Below are 12,715 nucleotides of genomic sequence, written 5' to 3'. Positions count from 1 at the left end.
TCCTCCTGACTGCAGGAAGAATTATGAAAGATATTAAAGGACTATTACTAAATGCATGGGCAACATTTCAAAGTACTAAATTGAACAGTTAAGGTGTATATATTGGGCAGCAAAGGTAATATGGCCGGTGGAGGGTTCTGGGGTGTTGAAGAAGAAGACAGAGAATAAATAGTGAAACACTTTTTTCTATTACTGTCTTCAAAGCCATAAAGCATGTTTGGAAAGAGCAGAAGAAAGCAAGTATATCAGATGAGCCCTAAGTCCATATTTCATCTAGATTTCAGACCTTAGTGCTCTGATCTTCTCTCCCCTCCCAACCCCACTCTCAATCACTTATATGTGATGCTGTGGGTTTTCAATGATATCTTATATCTATTTTTGGTTTCACACAATTGAAATCTGATATTTACTTATGGAATACAACAGTTTTATTTCCTGATACAGGAATTTTAAGCCCACGAGGGCAGTCTAGGGAAGTGTTCTCCTCAGGTGAGGTAGGATATCCTGACTCCATTAAACATGTGTTCCCACATTCTACAGTAACATTAAGTGAGAGTTACAACTTTATTCCTAAGTGAGACATGGCTCTTCACCAGCCATGGCCCATCACGAGAAGCTTCAGTGCCCAAGGGGACAGCATAGAAAAGAGTAGTGTTCAGGCCCAGAATAGAAGAGAGGAACTGTAGAAGAACCGTTGACAGCTAAATCTCTGAAAAGGCAGAAAGGAAATCTTTGGAGAACATGCTAGGACACTGTTTCCCGAACTTCAGTTATTCGCTGAAACCTCATTATATTTGTCATCATTCCACACCACATGTATTACATAACATTAATAATTTTTAATTTAACTTCACTTTATAATAACTTTGAAAATTTTTAATTTAGTTGGCCATAGTTAACCACGTACATGATACGGCAGATGAAATATTTAAATTATATATTACAGCATATGTGTACATATATACATATAGAAATATGTTACAGAACGAGAGGGACAGAGGGAGAGAGAGAGAGAGAGAGAGAGAGATATTACAAAGTTTGGCAAACTCAAAATCTGCAGAGCTGAAACGCTGCTGGAAGTCGATCTGACGGGGGAATTATCTTTTACCTGGGTGAAGGTCAGCCTTGTTCTATTCAGGCCATCAGTGGATTGGATGAGGACTTCCCACCTTATAGAGGGCAACCGCCTTTACTCAGGTCACTGATTTAAAAAATACTCTCATCCAAAAGAATCTGTACAGGAGCACCCAGAATAATGTTTGACCAGATAACCATGGACCCTGTGCCACTGAAGCTGACCCATAAATTAACCATCAAAACTTCCTTCCAGCACAGTAACAAATTGTATGAAGAAAATAGAGCAGGAAATAGGTTTACTTGACATACGTTCCACTGTGACCAAAATGGAAAATGTAAAAACTAAGTTAAAATTATAATAAAATTGTTATTAATGATTGAAAAACTGTATATGAATGGCAATGAACTTCAGTGACTGCATTTTTAATAAAGTGATTTCAACTTCCTGTTAAATTTATCCCTAGATTTGCTGTGAAACAACATGTGTTTAAATAATTCATAAATATTAAATACATATAAAATTAGTTATTTGAATGGCATTGCATATTGGGATTCCCAATAATTTCAAAGGGACAGGAAGCCAGAAAATTTGAACAATCCTCTGGGCTTTCTTAAAGGTGAAGAAATCCAAAGAGGTTAGTTGGGAGAAATTAGGTAGGAGCAGGTGGTATAACACTTTTGGGCGGTATGAGCAAAATGCTTGATTTCTGTTGAAAATCTAGAGTCTGGGCTGCCAGCTCCTCTTAGTTATGGTAGCTCATGCTATGCTCTTAGTGAATTCCTCTTGGCCTGAAGTAAAACAGTTTTATAAAGGTCACAGGAATCTGACTGCTGGATGTTCGTTATTTGAGGGAGCAAAGCAGTGAAAGGAGGACCCTAGAGGTCACCACTTTACTGAACGTGTCTAAGTGTCATGATGGGAAGTCATCTGAGATGATCTGCTCACTTCCCTCAGTCCATTTTAGAAGAAGAAAAGAGACTTTGCTTGGCAAGCCATGAATAAATGGGAAATGCATTGTAAGAAAAACTTGAGGTAAAGAGAAAGGTGTCACTACGTAGCCAGACCCTTTTGAAACCAGTATGGGAATCAAAATGGTCACCAGATCAAGTGCAACTAGGAAGGCAGTTTTAGAAGTCAAGGAAGGTGAAAGATAGAAAAGGGTCGTCTTCCCCAATCAAGAAAGGGGAATTTTGATTACAAGTTAGAGAACCTCCCAAATCCCCCCACTGCCATAAACCACGGAAACGGAGAGCTAAGGCAGGGCCTCTGTGAGTCATGAGAACGTAATCCATTGAGGAGATCCTGGAGCAGGACATTTCTTGTTTTCAGAGTCCTTGCCAAGCCAGTTATGGATGGATGTGCCTTTTGGTTGGGATATGATTGGACCAGGCCAGTTTTGGCAGCTCCCCTTCCTCCTAGGTGGGACAGCAAGCCCCAGTGAATAGGTCCTCTGCTGCATCACAGCCATCCTCCTGCTACTGTAGTCCCAATTGAATTTGGAGAACGTGGTGAGTAGGATTCTTTAGTTCAAATTTGTTCTTCAGCTTCTGAATGTGGCATTTATCCTGGAGACAGCAAATTTGATGGGTCCAAAGTTACCATCATGGGTTTAATGCTACTTATTGGATGGGAACTTGCAATTTGGGCACAAAGTTATATTGTATTGATTAGATTTCTGATACCTTGTTTGAATTCTTGAATTGAAGAAGAAATTAATAGGAAATTTTGACATGAAAGATAAAGAATAAAGTATTTTCCCTTTCCTATGCCTTTGTGGTGTCCCTCTGCTGTGATGTTAGAGGCATTTATCTTAGAAGGTGTGAGGTCCTTACATTCTTCCTGATTGTCCTTTGCTCTGTATATGTCATTCTGTTGGTACCTCATGAGAGAAGATGATGATAGCAATTGCTTGTGAGCTTGCCCAGGAGTTTAGAACTTGTGTTGGCCTTTTTTGAAGATGTTGTTTTCATTAAAAAAAAAAAGAAATAAAAGTAAAAACACCTGCTTGTTTCTTTCAAATAAAGATATTTTCTTTGGAAAAGTTGTGTGAGAAAAGAAAAGATTTTCTCTGGGGTGATGTATCGATTTGCTAAAGCGCGAGAGAGAAGTCAGAAATTCTTTAAAAGGTATTAAAGATATTAAAGCCCATGCTTAGAGATTGCCGAGATAGTATCTGTTGTTATTACACAAGCTTTTCCGCTCCTCTCTGTAAGAATTCCTTCTTGTGAACACGGTCATATACTTTCTTTCAGATATTAAGACTCCAGAAAGATGTCTTCTGAACAGCAGCAGTGCAAGCAGCCTTGCCAGCCACCTCCAGTGTGCCCACCGAAGTGCCCTGATCCTTGCTCACCTCCCAAGTGTCCAGAACCTTGCCCACGTATAAAGTGCCCTGAGCCATGGCCACCTCAGCAGTGCCAGTAGAAATGCCCTCCTGTGCCACCTCCCCAACAATGCCAGCAGAAGTGCCCACCCAAGAACAAGTAACAGCTTCAGCGTTTATATGGATCAGGAAAGGATAAGGACAATTGGCTCACCGAGTTCCACAGCTCTACCTTCATCTTCTCTTTAAAGCCTATCATGGATACAGAAGAAGCTTCTCCACCCTTCAGCCTGCAGTATGCGTGCGGTGATTCCTGTCCGTCAGAGGCTTCCTATCTGAGGCTGCGTTATACCGCTTCCCTCTGAGACGTACCCGAGAAAGCATCACAGAGCCTCAGAAGGAAGAGCAGCAGCTCTCCTCCTGGGCGCCCTCTGAGGAATCTGTTGATGTCTTCTGTGTCTGTCTGTCACCTGGACAGGGGTTCCTACCAGCTGAGCATTTGTTCCTTATCCTCCACGTCTTGAATAAAATACAATTCTTTTGTTTGATGGTAAAAATATTTTCTTTCTTTTACAACCAGCTTTTTGCTATACCATATCATAATTTTGGTTGATTTCTATCCATCTTTGACCCCACATTTCAGGCTCTCACAAGACGTTTTATCTGAGTTTTGAGTCCTATCGATGATTATTTCTGAATAATTTCAAATCCAGGTTATTTTTTTAAAAATTATTGCTTGATTGATATGAGGAAGAAATTATTTAACTCCTCAGGATTTGAATCCCTTATTAAAATGTAGGGAAAATCACATTTAGAGTGCCCACTTTCTTATGCTTAGAAACTAAATGAATCTGTGTAATTCAGTTAGCACAATGATGGACACATAATTAGCATTTTGTGAGGTGGCCCATCATCACTGTCTGCTTCATCATCACCATCACTACCATCACCACCATCACCACCACCGCCATGTTTGCTCCAGCAGGAAAGTGGCTCAGACATACCTAGTACAGAAAACAGGGAGATTCTGAAACTCTATTACCCTTTCATATTCTGTGTTCATTTTCTTTTCCAATTTAACTGTATTTTTAAAAAACATCTTTATTGGAATATAATTGTTCTACTATGGTGTGCTAACTTCTGCTTTACAACAAAGTGAATCAGCCATACATATACATATATCCCTATATCTGCTCCCTTTTGCATCTCCCTTCCTATCCCATACCTCTATGTGGTCACAAAGCACCGAGCTGATCTCCTTGTGCTATGTGGATGCTTCCCACTAGCTATTGATTTTACATTTGGTAGAGTATATATGTCCATGACACTCTCTCACTTCGTCCCAGCTTACCCTTCTCCCTTCCCTTGTCCTCAAGTCCATTCACTAAGCCTGTGTCTTTAATCCTGTCCTTCCCCTAGGTTCTTCACAATTTTTTTTTTTTTTACATTCCATATATATATTATCATACGATATTTGTTTTTCTCTTTCTGACTTCCTTCACTCTGTATGACAGGCCTCAGGTCCATCCACCTAATTACAAAAAACTCAATATCTTTTCCTTTTATGACTGAGTCATATCCCATTGTATATATGCACCACATTTTCTTTATCCATTCATCTGTCGATAGACACTTAGGTTGCTTCCATGTCCTGGCTATTGTAAATAGAGCTGTGATGAAGATTGTGGTACATGACTATTTTTGAATTATGGTTTTGTCAGGGTATTTGCCGAGTAGTGGGATTGCTGGCCCATATGGTAGCTCTATTTTTAGTATTTAAGGAACCTGTACACTGTTCTCCATAGTGGCTGTATCAATTTACACTCCCAGCAAGAGTGCCACAGAGTTCCCTTTTCTCCACACCCTCCTCAGCATTTGTTATTTGTAGATTTTTGATGATGGCCATACTGGCCAGTGTGAAGTGATACCTCATTATAGTTTTGATTTGCATTTCTCTAATGATTAGTGATGTTGAGCAGGCTTTTATGTGTTTGATTTCAATCTGTATATCTTTTTTTTGAGAAAAGTCTATTTAAGTTTTCGGCCCATTTTTGGATTGGTTTGTTTGTTTTTTTGCTAATGAGCTGCATGTGCTGCTTGTAAATTTTGGAGAATAATCTGCTGTCAGTTGCTTCGTTTACAAATATTTCCTCCCATTCTGAGGGTTGTCTTTTCGTCTTGTTTATGGTTTGTTTGTTGTGCAAAAGCTTTTAAGTTTCATTTGGTCCCATTTGTTTATTTTTGTTTTTATTTCTGTTTCCCCAGGAGGTGGGTCAAAAAGGATCTTGCTGTGATTCTTTTCATAGAGTGTACTGCCATTGTTTTCCTCTAAGAGTTTGATAGTGTCTGGCCTTACATGGAGGTCTTCAATCCATTTTGAGTTTATTTTTGCTTATGGTGTTAGGGAGTGTTGTAATTTCACTCTTTTACATGTAGCTGTCCAGTTTTCCCAGCACCACTTATTGAAGAGGCTGTCTTTTCTCCATTGTATATTCTTGCCTCCTTTATCAAAAATAAGGTGACCATATGTATGTGGGTTTATCTCTGGGCTTTCTGTCCTGTTCCATTGATCTATATTTCTCTTTTTGTTCCAGTACCATACTGTCTTGATTACCGTAGCTTTGTAGTATAGTCTGAAGTCCAGGAGCCTGATTCCTTCAGTTCCATTTTTCTTTCTCAAGTTTGCTTTTGCTATTTGGGGTCTTTTTTGTTTCCATAGAAACTGTGAAATTTTTGGTTCTAGTTCTGTGAAAAGTGCCATTGGTACTTAGATCAGTGTTGCATTGGATCTGTAGATTGCTTTGGGTAGTATAGTGATTTTCACAATGTTGAATTTTTAAAAATATGAAAGTACTAATCACTAAATGCATTGACATGAAAATGTACAAAATTGGACAGTTAGGAGTACATGTTGGGCAGCAAAGGGTAATATGGCAGGTTGAGGGGACTGGAGGGTTGAAGGAGAAGACAGAAAATGAGCATGAAAATACATTTTTAAAATTACTGTCTTTTAAAGACCTAAAGCACATCTGGAAAGAGTAGAAGAAAGAAAAGAGATCAGCGCTAAGTTTGTAATTCACCTAGATTTCAGACCTTTAGTGCTCTGATCCTCTCTCCCCTCCCCAATCCTACTCTCAGTCACTTATACGTGATGGTTTGAGTCTTAAATGGTATCTTCCATTTCTTTCTGGTTTCACACAATTTAAATCTGATATTTATTTTTGGAATAAAAAGTATTTATTTTCCTGATAAAGGAATTTTAAGCATATGACAGCAGTCTAGGGGAGTGTTGGGGTCAGGTGATATGGGACAACTTGATTCTATTAAAAATGTGTTACCACGTTCTACAGTAACATAAAGCAAGTGTTGAAAACTTTTCCTAAATGAGACAGGGCTGCTCACCAGCCATGACCCATAAAGAAAAGTTTCAGTGCCCAAGGGGACAGAGGATAGTTCAGGTCCTGGACTGAAAAGGCAGAAATGAAATCTTTTGCCAGGGTTGGAGAATGTAGTAGGGCATTGTTTCTTGAACTTCAGTTATTCCATAAAGGCTCATTATATTTGTTATAATTACACATCACAAGTATCATGTAATATTGATAATTTGTACTTTAAATTCACTTTAAACTAACTTTTTGAATTTCTAATTTAATTGGCCATAGGGAGTCAAGTGCATGAAATGGCAGAAGAAATATTCAATTTACATATATGTATGTATATATGCATATATATATATGAATAGGGAGAGAGACACACACACACAGCAAGAGAGAGAGAGAGAGAAGAGACAGAGAAAGAGACAAATATAGAGAGAGAGATTAGGAAGGCTGGAAAGTCCAAAATATGCAGGGCCAACCCTAGCTGGAAGGCCATCAGGCAGGGGAATTGTCTCTTACCTGGATGGGGGAGGGGTCAGGCTTTTGTTTTATTCAACAGACTCTATGAGGCCTACCCACTTACAGAGGGCAAACTCCTTTCCTCAGGGCACTGATTTAAATATCACTCTCATCCAAAAGCATCCTTAGCGAAAAAGCCCGAAAAAAGATTGACCAAATATTTGAGCAACCTTTTCCAGTCAAGGTGACCCATAAAAAATATCAAAAATTCCTTCCAGCACATGGACAAACTGTATAAAGAAAGTAGAGCAGGAAATTGGTTAATTTCACGTATATTCCACTGTGATCAATATGGAAGAATCTACAGATAGGTTAAAATTATAGTAAAATTATTATGAACGATTAACAAGTAGTGTATGAATGGCAATTAACATCAACGACCGAATTATTAATAAAGTGATTTCAACTATCTCTTGAATTTACCCCTAGATTTGATGTGAATCACTGTGCTTAAATAATTCATAAATAATAAATAGATTTAAAACTCGTTATTTGAATGGCATTGCCTATTAGATAGGGTTTTCCAATGATTTCAAAGAGACAGGAAGCCAGAAAATTTAAACACTCGTCTGAGCTTTCTTCAAAAGTTGAAGAATCCAAAGAGGTCCTTTGGGGGAAATTAGGTAAGAGCAGGTGGGATGTCACGTTTGGGAGGTATGAGTAAAAGGCTTGGTTTCTATTGTAAGTCTAGGTTCTGATCTGCCAGCTGATTGGAATTATGGTAGGTGATGCTACACTCCTAGTGAATTCCTTGTGGCCGGAAGTGAAAGAGATTTATAAAGTTCATAGGAATCTGACTGTTGGATGCTGTTAATCTGAAGGAACAAAGCAGTGAAAGGAGGGCCCTAGAGGTCACCACTTTACTAAACGTATCTAAGTATCATGATGGGAAGTCATCTGAGATCATCTGCAAACATCTCTCAGTCCATTTTAGAAGAGGAGAAGAGATTTCACTTAGCAAGCCGTGGATCAAGGCGAAATGTATTGTAAGAAGGACTTGAGGTAAAGGGAAAGGTGTCACCAGGTAGCCAGGCCATTTTCAAACCAGTATGTACAACAAAATGGCCACCAGATCAAGTGCAACTAGGCAGGCAGTTTTAGAAGTCAAAGAAGGGGAAAGATAGAAAAGGGTCATCTTCCCCAATGAAGAAAGGGAACACTTGCCTACAAGTTAGAGAACCCCTGAACTTCTCCCACTGCCATAAACGACTGAAACGGAGAGCTAAGGCAGGGACTCTGTGAGTCAGGAGAACATAATCTAGTGAGGAGATCCTGGCGCAGGACATTTCCTGTTTTCAGAGTCCCTGTCAAGCCAGTTATGGATAGATTTGCATTTGGGTTGGGAAATGACAGCACGAGGCTAGTTTGGACAGCTCCGCTTCCCCTTGGGTGGGGCAGCAAGCCCCAATAAAAAGGTCCTCTGCTGCACGACAGCTATCCTCCTGCTACTCGAGTTCCGATTGACTTTGGAGAACCTGGTGAGTCTGATTCTTCAGTTCAAATTAGTTCTCGGGCCCCCGAATGTTGAGTTTATGCTGGAGACAGCAAATTTAATGGGTCCAAAGTTATGATCATGGGTATAGTGCTACTTAGTGGATGGGATCTTGGAATATGGGCACAATGTTATATTGTATTTACTAGATTTCTGATAGCTAGTTTGAATTCCTCTATTGAAAAAGAAATTAATAGGAAATTTTGACATGAAGGGATAAAGAGCAAAGGGTTTACCTTTTTTTATACCTTTTTCTTGGACCTCCACTGTGATTTCAGAGACATTTATCTTAGAAAGTGTGAGGCTCTTACATTCATCCTGATTGCCCTTTGCTCTGTACAAAGTCATCCTGTCGGGTCCTCATGAGAGAAAATGGTGACAGGAATTGCTTCTGAGCTTGCCCAGAATTTTAGAACTTTTGATAGCCTTTTAAAAATATGTTGTTTTCATAAAAAAAAAAAAAAAAAGAAAGAGAAATAAAACTGAAAACGTCGCTTGTTTCTTCAAAACAAAGATATTTTCTTTGGAAAAGTTGTATGAGAAAAGAAAGTTTTCTCTGGGCTGATGAATAGGTTTGCTAACGAACGAGAGAGATGTCAGAAATTCATTAAAAGGTATTAAAGAGATTAAAGCACATGCTTAGAGATTGGAGAGATACTGTCCGTTTGTGTTACACAAGCTTTTGCTCTTCTCTATGTAGGGATTCCTTATTGTGAACACGGTCATATACTTTCTTTCAGATATTAAGACTGCAGAAAGATGTCTTCTCAAGAGCAGCAGTGCAAGCAGAAGTGCAAGACACCTCCAGTGTGCGTAACTAAGTGCCCTGATCCTTGCTCACCTAAGAAGGATTCAGACCCTTGTCCACCTAAGCCGTGCCAGCAGAAATGCCCTCCTGGGACACCTATCCAGCAATGCCAGCAGAAGTGCCCACCCAAGGAAAAGTAACAGCTTCAGCTTTTATCTGCATCTGGAAAGGATAAGGGCAATCGGCTCACCTAGCTCCACAGCTCCGCCTTCATCTTGTCTTCAAAGCCTATCATGGATACAGAAGAAGCTTTCCACCCTTCAGCCTGCAGTATGCGTGTGGTGAATCCGGACGGTCAGAGGTTTCCTATCTGAGTCTGCTATGCCACTTCCCTCTGGAGGTACCTGAGAAAGTACCACAGAGCCTCAGGAGGAAAAGCAGCAGCTCTCTTCCTGGGGGCCCTCTGAGGATTCTCTCGCTGTCTTCTGTGTCTGTCTGTCACCTGGGCAGCGGTTTCTACCGGATGAGCAATTGTTAATTATCCTCCATTTCCTGAATAAAATACATTTCTTTTTGTGATGTTTAAAGTGTTTTCATTCTTTTAAAACCTGCTTTTAGCAATATTATATCAAAATTTTGGTTGATTTCTATCCTTCTTTGATCTCAATTTTCAGGCTCTCACAGTCAGTGTTATCTGAATTTAGAGTTATATCGATGATTGTTTGTATATAATTTCAAATCCAGGTTATTTTCTTAATTATTGCTTGATTGATCTGGGGAACAAATTTTTAACTCCTCAGAAGTTCAATCCCTCTACTAAAATGTGGGGAAAACCACATTTACAGTGCCTACTTGCTTAGGCATAAAATTTACATGAATGTGTGTAATTCAGTTGCCACAATGCCGGGCACATAATTGGCATTTGAGAGGTGGCCGATCATCATTGCCTCTGTCATCATCACCGTCACCACCATCACCACCACCACCATGTTTGCTCTGGCAGGAAAGAGGCTCAGACATACCTAGTACAGCACAGAAAGAGAATCTTAAACTATATTACACTTTCATATTCTGTGTTCCTTTTCTTTTCCAACTTAACTGTATTTATAATCTGATATGACACATTAAATGCTTTGGGAAATATTGGGATATTGTGCATAAAATTATAGTAGTTCTGAAAACATGGGTAGTACAAATAATGGGAAGTTTAAAGTGTCCTTACCAGGCAAAGCGCTGCCTGCTCTCCATGTGCACAACATGCTCTTCTTACTGTGAAACTCAACAACCTCAGGGTCTTATGATACTTTTTCGCCTCTGAAGTTACTTTCTTGATTGATTTGACCCCACCTTTGAGGTCCACTGGGGTTTCCAATGTTTATCTAGATTTACAAAATGACTGTTGCTATGCAGCTTGTTTTCTAAGTGCTTAGCTTAGTGGTCCAGTAAGCTGTGAATAGGGAGGTGTTCTTTAAGCATATCTCCTCTTGTGGCCCTAGAAGTAAAGGAGTCCAAGATGCCAGAACTGCAGAAGAAAAAGATCCACAGATTACTGCCCAAAGCTCATCAGAGTATTACATGAGTGAGAAATCAACACTGATATTTGGGAGTTGTCTCTACTTTAGTTAGTGTTATTTGACCTGACAGAGAATTTAGTTCTGTGAGGTGTGATGCTCCTGTAGAAATCTTAAAATTAGGGCATTGGCTTAAGAGTCTGGAGGTATTTGGCAAGGAATCTGATATTGGAAGCCATAAATGTGGTGATACATTTTATTCAATGGCAAAATGTTTGCAGTAATGGTTGTCCATGGTATCCTGAGAGGCAGACTAAATGTTGGTCACTTGTTGACTTGACCAGGGTATGTCAATAGACATATGTTCAGGAAAAACTTGCTAGTTGGCAGGTCGGAAATTTAAAAAAATGAAAAGGAAAAAATAAAGCCCAGATATTCAAAACCTTGTTGAATTAGGAAACGCAACACTTGTAAGCCCTAAAGAGTAAGAGATGAGATTAGAAGTGTTTTGTAAAAAAATAATTAATTAATTAATTAATTAATTAATTAATTTTTGGCTCTGTTGGGTCTCCGTTTCTGTGCGAGGGCTTTCTCTAGTTGTGGCAAGCAGGGGCCACTCTTCATTGCAGTGCGCGGGCCTTTCCCTCTCGTGGACTCTCTTGTTGCAGAGCACAGGCTCCAGTCGCGCAGGCTCAGTAGTAGTGGTTCACGGGCCTAGGTGCTCCGCGGCATGTGGGATCATCGCAAACCAGGGCTGAAACCCGTATCCCTTGCATTAGCAGGCAGATTCTCAACCACTGCGCCACCGGGGAAGCCCTAGAAGTGGTTTTGAACTTGAAGCCCAATTTCAGTTGACTGTAACAATAGAGAAAAGATATAGATACAGAAGTTGTAGTCTTTCCACCTGTGTGCCAGGGAGCCTCATGGTAATTGAATTATGTTCAGGGATCAAGGCAGCAATTTAATCAGGCCAGAAAATTACTTCCAGAAAAGGACCCGAGTGAGGTCTCCAGCACATAGTAATGATTGGAGGAACGAATTATGTCAGGTGCCTACTAAGTGTTTGAGGGAATTGACAACTAAATAAACTATATGCCAAAACGAGAAAGACTGCTTTTTCAAGAATTGTATAATGACTTTCCAGCCCTCCTTTCCCCACTTTCCACCCCACCTACTTCAGATGTGGTCAGCACAGGTGATTAAAAGTGAATATCCACTATGAGGTGGATACAGGGCCCCAGAGAATAATGGATAAGGGAAGCTCTCTCAGAGAATAGTATCAGAGCCTAAGAGAGGCAAGGAGGAGAAGGAACACAGAGCTTCTCAAACGTTGTTACTCTTTTGTATGATGGTTATTCTTTCATCTTTCCCCTCCTGTTTTATTGAGGTGTAATTGATTAAATTGTACACATTACGGTGTATAATGTGACGATTTGACATATGTGTACTTTGTGCAGTGATTTACACCATAGGTTACATAATACATTAATTACTTCAACAGTAGCCATTTAACTGTGTGTATGGCTGAGTGTTTGCCTGTGTGTGTGTGTGTATGTGTGTGCGTTTGTGTTTGGTGAGAATGCTTATGGTGTACTTTCTCAGCAAGTTTCAAGTACACAACACAGTGTTAATATCAAGACTCACCATGCTGTACCTCAGACTCCCAG

General features: G+C 39.7%; 1 pseudogene; it reads left to right on the top strand.

Moving 5' to 3' along the window:
* Positions 1 to 3,349: 3,349 nt before the first annotated feature.
* LOC137761300 (small proline-rich protein 2E-like) lies at positions 3,350 to 3,565 on the top strand (annotated as a pseudogene).
* Positions 3,566 to 12,715: the final 9,150 nt, after the last annotated feature.

The sequence above is a fragment of the Eschrichtius robustus genome, chromosome 3, assembly GCF_028021215.1.
Source record: "Eschrichtius robustus isolate mEscRob2 chromosome 3, mEscRob2.pri, whole genome shotgun sequence".
Lineage (NCBI taxonomy): Eukaryota > Metazoa > Chordata > Mammalia > Artiodactyla > Eschrichtiidae > Eschrichtius > Eschrichtius robustus.
This window is presented reverse-complemented; position numbering and strand designations above follow the sequence as displayed.